The sequence below is a fragment of the Hyla sarda genome, chromosome 3 (genome assembly GCF_029499605.1).
Source record: "Hyla sarda isolate aHylSar1 chromosome 3, aHylSar1.hap1, whole genome shotgun sequence".
NCBI classification, from domain to species: Eukaryota; Metazoa; Chordata; class Amphibia; order Anura; family Hylidae; genus Hyla; species Hyla sarda.
The window spans coordinates 103190515-103197522 of record NC_079191.1 but is presented as its reverse complement, the minus strand read 5'-3'; the positions used below and the strand labels follow the sequence as shown (position 1 = coordinate 103197522).

The window sequence follows — 7008 nt, the reverse complement described above, 5'->3', positions numbered from 1 at the left end:
TGAATATCCATTTTCCTTACAAGCAGAGAGCTTCAAAGTTAGAAAAATGCAAAATTTTCATTTTTTTCATCAAATTTGGTGATTTTTCACCAAGAAAGGATGCAAGTTACCATAAAATTTTACCACTAAGTTAAAGTAGAATATGTCACGAAAAAACAATCTCGGAATCAGAATGATAACTAAAAGCATTCCAGAGTTATAAATGTTTAAAGTGACAGTGGTCAGAATTGCAAAAAACGCTCCGGTCCTTAAGGTAAAAAAGGGCTCGGTCCTTAAGGGGTTAAAGGGGTACTCCAATGGAAACCTTTTTTTTTTTTTTTTTTTTAAATCAACTGGTGCCAGAAAGTTAAACAGATTTGTAAACCCCTTCTATTAAAAAAAATCTTAATCCTTCCAGTACATTTTAGGGGCTGTATACCAAAGAGAAATCCAAAAAATAAATGAATTTCCTCTGATATCATGAACAGAGTGCTCTCTGCTGACCTCTGCTGTCCATTTTAGGAACTTTCCAGAGCTGGAGAAAATCCCCATAGCAAACATATGCTGCTCTGGACAGTTCCTAAAATGGACAGCAGAGAGCACTGTGGTCATGACATCAGAGGAAATGCATTTCTTTTTTGGATTTATCTTTAGTATACAGCCCCTAAAATGTACTGGAAGGATTCAGATTTTTAATAGAAGTGATTTACAAATCTGTTTAACTTTCTGGCACCAGTTGATTTAAAAAAATGAGTTTTCCACGGGAGTACCCCTTTAAGGACCCAGCTCATTTTCACCTTTAAGAATAGACCAGAGCATTTTTTGCACATCTGACCATTGTCACTTTAAGCTTTAATAACTTTGGGATGCTTTTACTTATGAATTTGATTCCAAGATTGTTTAAAGGCTCAGAAGGGAAGGAGCAACAATGGGATTTTGGAACGTGAGTTTTTCTGAAATGGTTTTTAGGGGCATGTCACATTTAAGAAGCCCCTGTGGGGCCAGAACAGCTAAAAAGTCCCAACATGGAATGCTATTTTGGAAACTACACCCCTCAAGGAACGTAAAAAGGGGTACAGTGAGCCTTAACACCCCACAGGTGTTTGACGACTTTTCATTACATTTGGATGTGTAAATTAATTTAATTTTTTCACTAAAATGCTGTTTTTTCCTCAAAGTTTACATTTTTACAAGGGGTAATAGGAGAAAATGCCCCCCAAAATGTGTAACCCCATCTCTTCTGAGTATGGAAATACCCCATGTGTGGATGTCAAGTGTACTGCGGGCGCACTACAATGTTGAGAAGAGAAGAAGTCACATTTTGGAAAGCAAGCCTTAACACCTTAAAGCCTTAACAAGTAAGCCTTAACACCCCACACATTTTTTTTTATTTTTTTTTTTATAAATGTTCATTAAAGTGGGATGTGAAAAGGAAAATTTTTATTTTTTTTACACTAAAATGCTGGGGTTACCCTAAATTTTAAATTTTCACAAGTGGTAATAGGAGAAAATGTCACTGTAAATTTATAAATACATTTCTTCAGAGTAAGGACATACCTCTTATTAGGACGTTAACTGCTCTGCGGGTGCACGCCGGTCTCGGAAGAGCAGGAGCGCCATTCAGCTTTTGGAGAATTTTGTCAAGTGCCTTGAGTGTTTACAGAGTTTACAGATATGACAATTATGTTCCCAGAATGATGACCCAGAGTATAGCCATAAGTAAAAAAATATGCCCGGCCCAAACCCTATGCTCTGAATCATCATTCTGGGAATGTGATATGTGTGGCCGTCCCCAACCTGTTGCCTCAAATGCGAACTCCGCTCAGGTGTAGAGAGAGCGCTGCGCATTTGAGGCAACATAAAAAAGTCCCAGATGATAGTGACTCAGTGACTCATGACCCATTTTTGGAAAAAATAACCCCAGAGGTCTTATCAGTTATTTTTTTTATTTTTATTTATTTTTATAAAAGAGTAATTTGGACAATTTAGTGGTTTATGGGGTTAAAATTTGGAATGTACTCTGGACTCAGAACATTCAGGTCAAAGTATGGGAAATTTACCGTATTAATCGGGGTATACCACGCACCGGCCTAAAACACGCACCCTCATTTTACCATATCCATGGTAAAATGAGGATGCGTGTGTGCGCGTGTATACCCCGATACACCCCCAGGAAAGGCAGGGGGAGAGAGGCCATCGCTGCCGGCTTCTCTCCCCCTTCCTTTCCTGGGGTCTAGAGCCCTGCTGCCGGCCCTTCTCTCCCCCTGGCTATCAGCGCCGCTGCCCGTTCTGTCCCCCTGACTATCGGTGCTGGCGCCCCATTGCCAGCGCCGATAGCAAAGGGAAGAGAAGCGGCGCCGCTGCCCCATTGCCTCCCCCCATCCCCGGTTGCATAATTACCTGTTGCTGGGGTCGGGTCCGCGCTGCTTCAGGCCTCCGGTGTGCGTCCACTGCGTCGTTGCTATGCACTGCACGGTGCGGCGCACTGACGTCATGCGCCGCGCCGTGCAGCGCATAGTAACGACGCAGGGGACGCACACCGGAGGCCTGAAGCAGCGAAGGGAGTGTCTAGGAGTGTCTAGGAGTCTCCCCTTAAAACTGATAAGAGACTCATCCACCGAAAGCTACCTGAGGAGTACATTGGCCTCACAAAATTTGGCCCCAAAAGGGATAAATTACCGGCCTCATTTTGTAAAGCCGGTCATAGGCAGGATCGCTGTGAGGGGAGGGGGGGACATGCTGCATTATCAGTGTAATGCAGGCATTTCCGTATGGCCTTGAACCGCCTCTGTGTCATGACCATGCTGTAAAGCGGGGTCTGGTAGAGGACGTCACCGCTCCAGTACTTCCTGACACAGTTTTTTTTTTTACTAGGCCCATATGCAGCACGAGGCCCCAAAATGTTCTCATTTCGGCTGCATTGATGGCATAATATTCATTGGGCCTAGCCAAAAGCAAAGGGGTCAGGGGAAAAAATGTTTTACTTTTTTTTTTTTTCAAACTCTTCTTCCAGAGATAACTCCCCCTGCACTAACAGTGGCTGGAGGCCACTTCTTCTGCACATATCTGGTCAGAGGGGGGTGGTCCCTGGCTCCTTCTCTCAGCTCTGCCCACTGACTGAACTCGGTGGGCTAGCACAGCTGATAGAAGGGGACATTAACCCCTCCTCTGCCAGCTGCTATTGGATGAACCTATTGCAGCATCACCTTCTAATTCTGGGTCATTGGGTCCCACGTGACCCGTATGACCAGAATCGCCACAGTGTGAATTCTGCGGTGATTGCCTACATGGTGGGGGGGGGGGGGGTCAGGACCCCCCGAGGCATTGTCACAGGATGCGGCTGAATGATTTCAGCAGGCATCCTGGCCCAGTCCGAGTTGCGGGGACCGGAATACGCCCATGGTCCTTAAGTGGTTAAAGAGACTGAGTCATCAAAATTTTATTTTGTGTCAATATATTTGGTACTATCATATAAAGATTCCAAGACAAAAGGAATGTGTTATGCCTTACTTTAAATATAAATAAATAATAAAATGTCCCATCCGATCTGCTGTGTCCTAGTGTACATGCTGATTCCTCCTCCAATTCCCACTCTGCTGCACATTCCTTCCACCTGTGCCTGAACAATGCAGTACTTTTGTTGTAGTGATCTGCAGAGGTGTGCTTTGAATCTGCTTCTCTGGTGTTTGACCTTCCTCGCCATTTAAGCATTCTTCCATCCACTGCCTGTCTTACCCTGAAACCGTGACCTGACCCTGAGTGAATTGAATCTGCCCTGACCTCTTGTTTGTCTCCTATATCTGCATTAACTCTGCCAGCCCTTTGCAGATCCTGAACAACTATGCCTCCACTACACCCTTCTGTATCATGCTATATTCACATTAGCAACTGGCAATGGTGACCACACTAAGGATAGACATCTCACTGCGGAGACTCACATCTGTAAAGAGACAGTATACGTAATAAAAAGATGGTGGCCAACTCTTCTCGGTCTTTTGGCTAAGATCAAGTGTAGTATTTGTTATTTTATCTGTTTAATATCTGATAATTCCCCTATCTGGGGACCATATATTAAAAGCATTTGCTTCCGTCATCCTATGCACTGACCTGATATGGCAATATCATTGGACGGTTGGCAGTGGAAGATTTCCATTCTACATATTGATATAAAGCAGGGGTATCAGTACATATACATAATAAGGTACAGATTAAGATTCATAAAACATTCATTGACAGAATTAGGTACATATTTTTGTTCATAAATTTGGAAAGTAGGGAGGGGACTTTTGCCTTTCTTTACATTCCACCCCCATTTAACACAGAAGACTTAGTAAAATTAATTAATTTCATAGAATATAAAAATTGAGGACATGTACATTTTTGGGGATTTTAATTCAGTGATGAATAAAGAGAGAGATAGACAAGAAAGAAAGGGGGAAGGGAGTAACCGCTTTTAAAAAACTGCAGTTTTTGAGTCAAAGTCAGAAGTGGATCCATAAGGGAGGAGAAGTATAAGTCCTTCCTTTCTATGTCCTATTCCTTTTGAATACACGTCTGGCTTTGGCTCAAAAACTGCAGTGGCAGATTACCAAAAACTGCCAGAGAAAAACAAGTGGAAACCTAGCCTTACACTGCAGCTTCCAGAATAGATCTGGTGCTATTTGATTTAAATTATTAAAGTATTTGACTTTACAAAATATTACTAGGATTAATTATGAGCCCAGCTCTATCTCTGACCACTGTCTAATGGTAAGTAGTAACTGTGGGGATTTTCTCTGATAGTCAGGTTAGCGGACGCAGTTTAGAGGCAAGGAACCAGGTTGTAAATCAAACTTCAGTGTTTTATTCACACTCAGCAAAACATAACAACTTGGTGCTTGTTCATACACAGCAAAACAAATCCTAGGTGTCGGTTCACACCCGGCTAATGGCTCAGCCACAGAAAAGTTCACTGGCAGGCTTCCAGGCAGCCTGTATGCCCGTTTGCAGTCTTTAGCCCACAGCTCAGAGCACTCCGCAGCTTCACTGTCAGATAGAGGTCAGACACACACAACACTCACCTGACAGTGCTGACTGCTTTATAAGCCTGTCAAGACCTGGCCAGGAACGTGGGGAATAGTCACTTTGACTATTCCCAGTAAAAACCGTCCCGGATCAGCTTTACAGTCATACAAAACAGCTGAAGTGTCAGACTGCAATCTGCAACACTGACACTTGATAAAAACCGTCTCTTACCTCACTGAGGCCAGGAAGCTCGTGACACATAACGAACATCAATAATGGCCCCTTGTTCCTTCTAACATAACAAAGAGGGAAAAAAAAGGATATCAGCAGATGGAGTCCTAAGAAACTTAACATTAACATTAGAGATGAGCGAATCGAAGTTGACTAACCCGAATTCGGTACGAATTTCATGAAAAATTCGATTTGCAACAAATACGAATATCGCCGCGATTCTATCGCACAAATCGCTTCATTAAACTCCATTTTACAGTGTTCCAGGCTATTGGGGACCTAAGATGGCGGATCTACATGTGAGTACATGGGGCAGGGGATTATGGGAGGGCGGGAAACAGCGGCGGGAATGAAGGTAGGCGGGCTGACCCTGAATCACATGTGAGATGCAGCCTATAAGTGTTCACTGACTCCTGTGATGTCACAGCCCCTATATAATCGGCGGCCATCTTGCCTCTCTTCATTTCATCTATGCACTCAGATGGAGAGGATGGGACTGCGTGTGTGTGAATAGCTCATACCACAGCGTTACACTGCAACTGCTAGTCACATCAGCATTAGGGAAAGGCAGGAGTGCAGAGTGCTGTGCTGTTACACTGAGAAGGATCATTGATTGCTAAACCTCCTATTCACGTTATTGAGCATTGCAGCAGAGAGGGGCAGATAGCTGTCAGCTGCCTCATACAGATCTCCAAGCTGCCTGAACTTTCTGAAGCATCTTATCTCCTCATTTTTCAGCCCAATTGAGTTTATTTTTATTTGCTCCACAAATCTTCTGCTGCTCAGAATTGTGTGACAGAGTGCAATTTAGGGTTTAATCCCTGGATTTTTTTTTTTTTTTGTGGTGCTGCACTGTTGGGTCCTGCTGCTGTTCAGAAATACGTGATCGTTCAGTGGACTGTAGTGCATTTGCACCATTTTGTACCTGTTAATCTGTCAAGGGGCTGGCTACATACTGTGCAAGTCCAAAAAATACTATTCACCGGCTGTTTTTTTTAAACAGTTTTTTCTGCGTAAAGTTACGCATATATAACTGCCCTCATCAGTGCATACCGCATAGGTACATGCAAGTATTGTACCATTTAGTACCTGTTAAGCTGTCAAGGTGCTCCATACCGTCAAAGTCCAAACAATAGTATCCACCGGCTGGTGTATTACAAAAATACTGAGTTTTTCTGCTAATAGGCCCTCATCAGTGCATACCGCATAGGTACATCCAAGTATTGTACCATTTAGTACCTGTTAAGCTGTCAAGGTGCTCCATACCGTCAAAGTCCAAACAATAGTATTCACCGGCTGGTGTTTTACAAAAATACAGAGTTTTTTCTGCTAATAGGCCCTCATCAGTGCATACCGCATACGTACATCCAAGTATTGTACCATTTAGTACCTGTTAAGCTGTCAAGGTGCTCCATACCGTCAAAGTCCAAACAATAGTATCCACTGGCTGGTGTTATACAAAAATACAGAGTTTTTTCTGCTAATAGTTAGGCATATTACTGCCCTCATCAGTGTATACCGCATAGGTACATCCAAGTATTGTACCATTTAGTAGCTGTCAAGGTGCTCCAAACCGTCAAAGTCCAAACAATAGTATCCACCGGCTGGTGTTTTACAAAAATACAGAGTTTTTTCTGCTAATAGGCATATTACTGCCCTCATCAGTGTATACCGCATGCGTACATCCAAGTATTGTACCATTTAGTACCTGTTACGCTGTCAAGGTGCTCCATACCGTCAAAGTCCAAACAATAGTATCCACCGGCTGGTGTATTACAAAAATACAGAGTTTGT

General features: G+C 43.0%; 1 pseudogene; it reads left to right on the top strand.

Annotated features, from left to right (window-relative positions):
* The first annotated feature begins 3958 nt into the window (after nt 1–3958).
* Nucleotides 3959–4128, top strand: LOC130363403 (U2 spliceosomal RNA; annotated as a pseudogene).
* The last annotated feature ends 2880 nt before the right edge of the window (nt 4129–7008 follow it).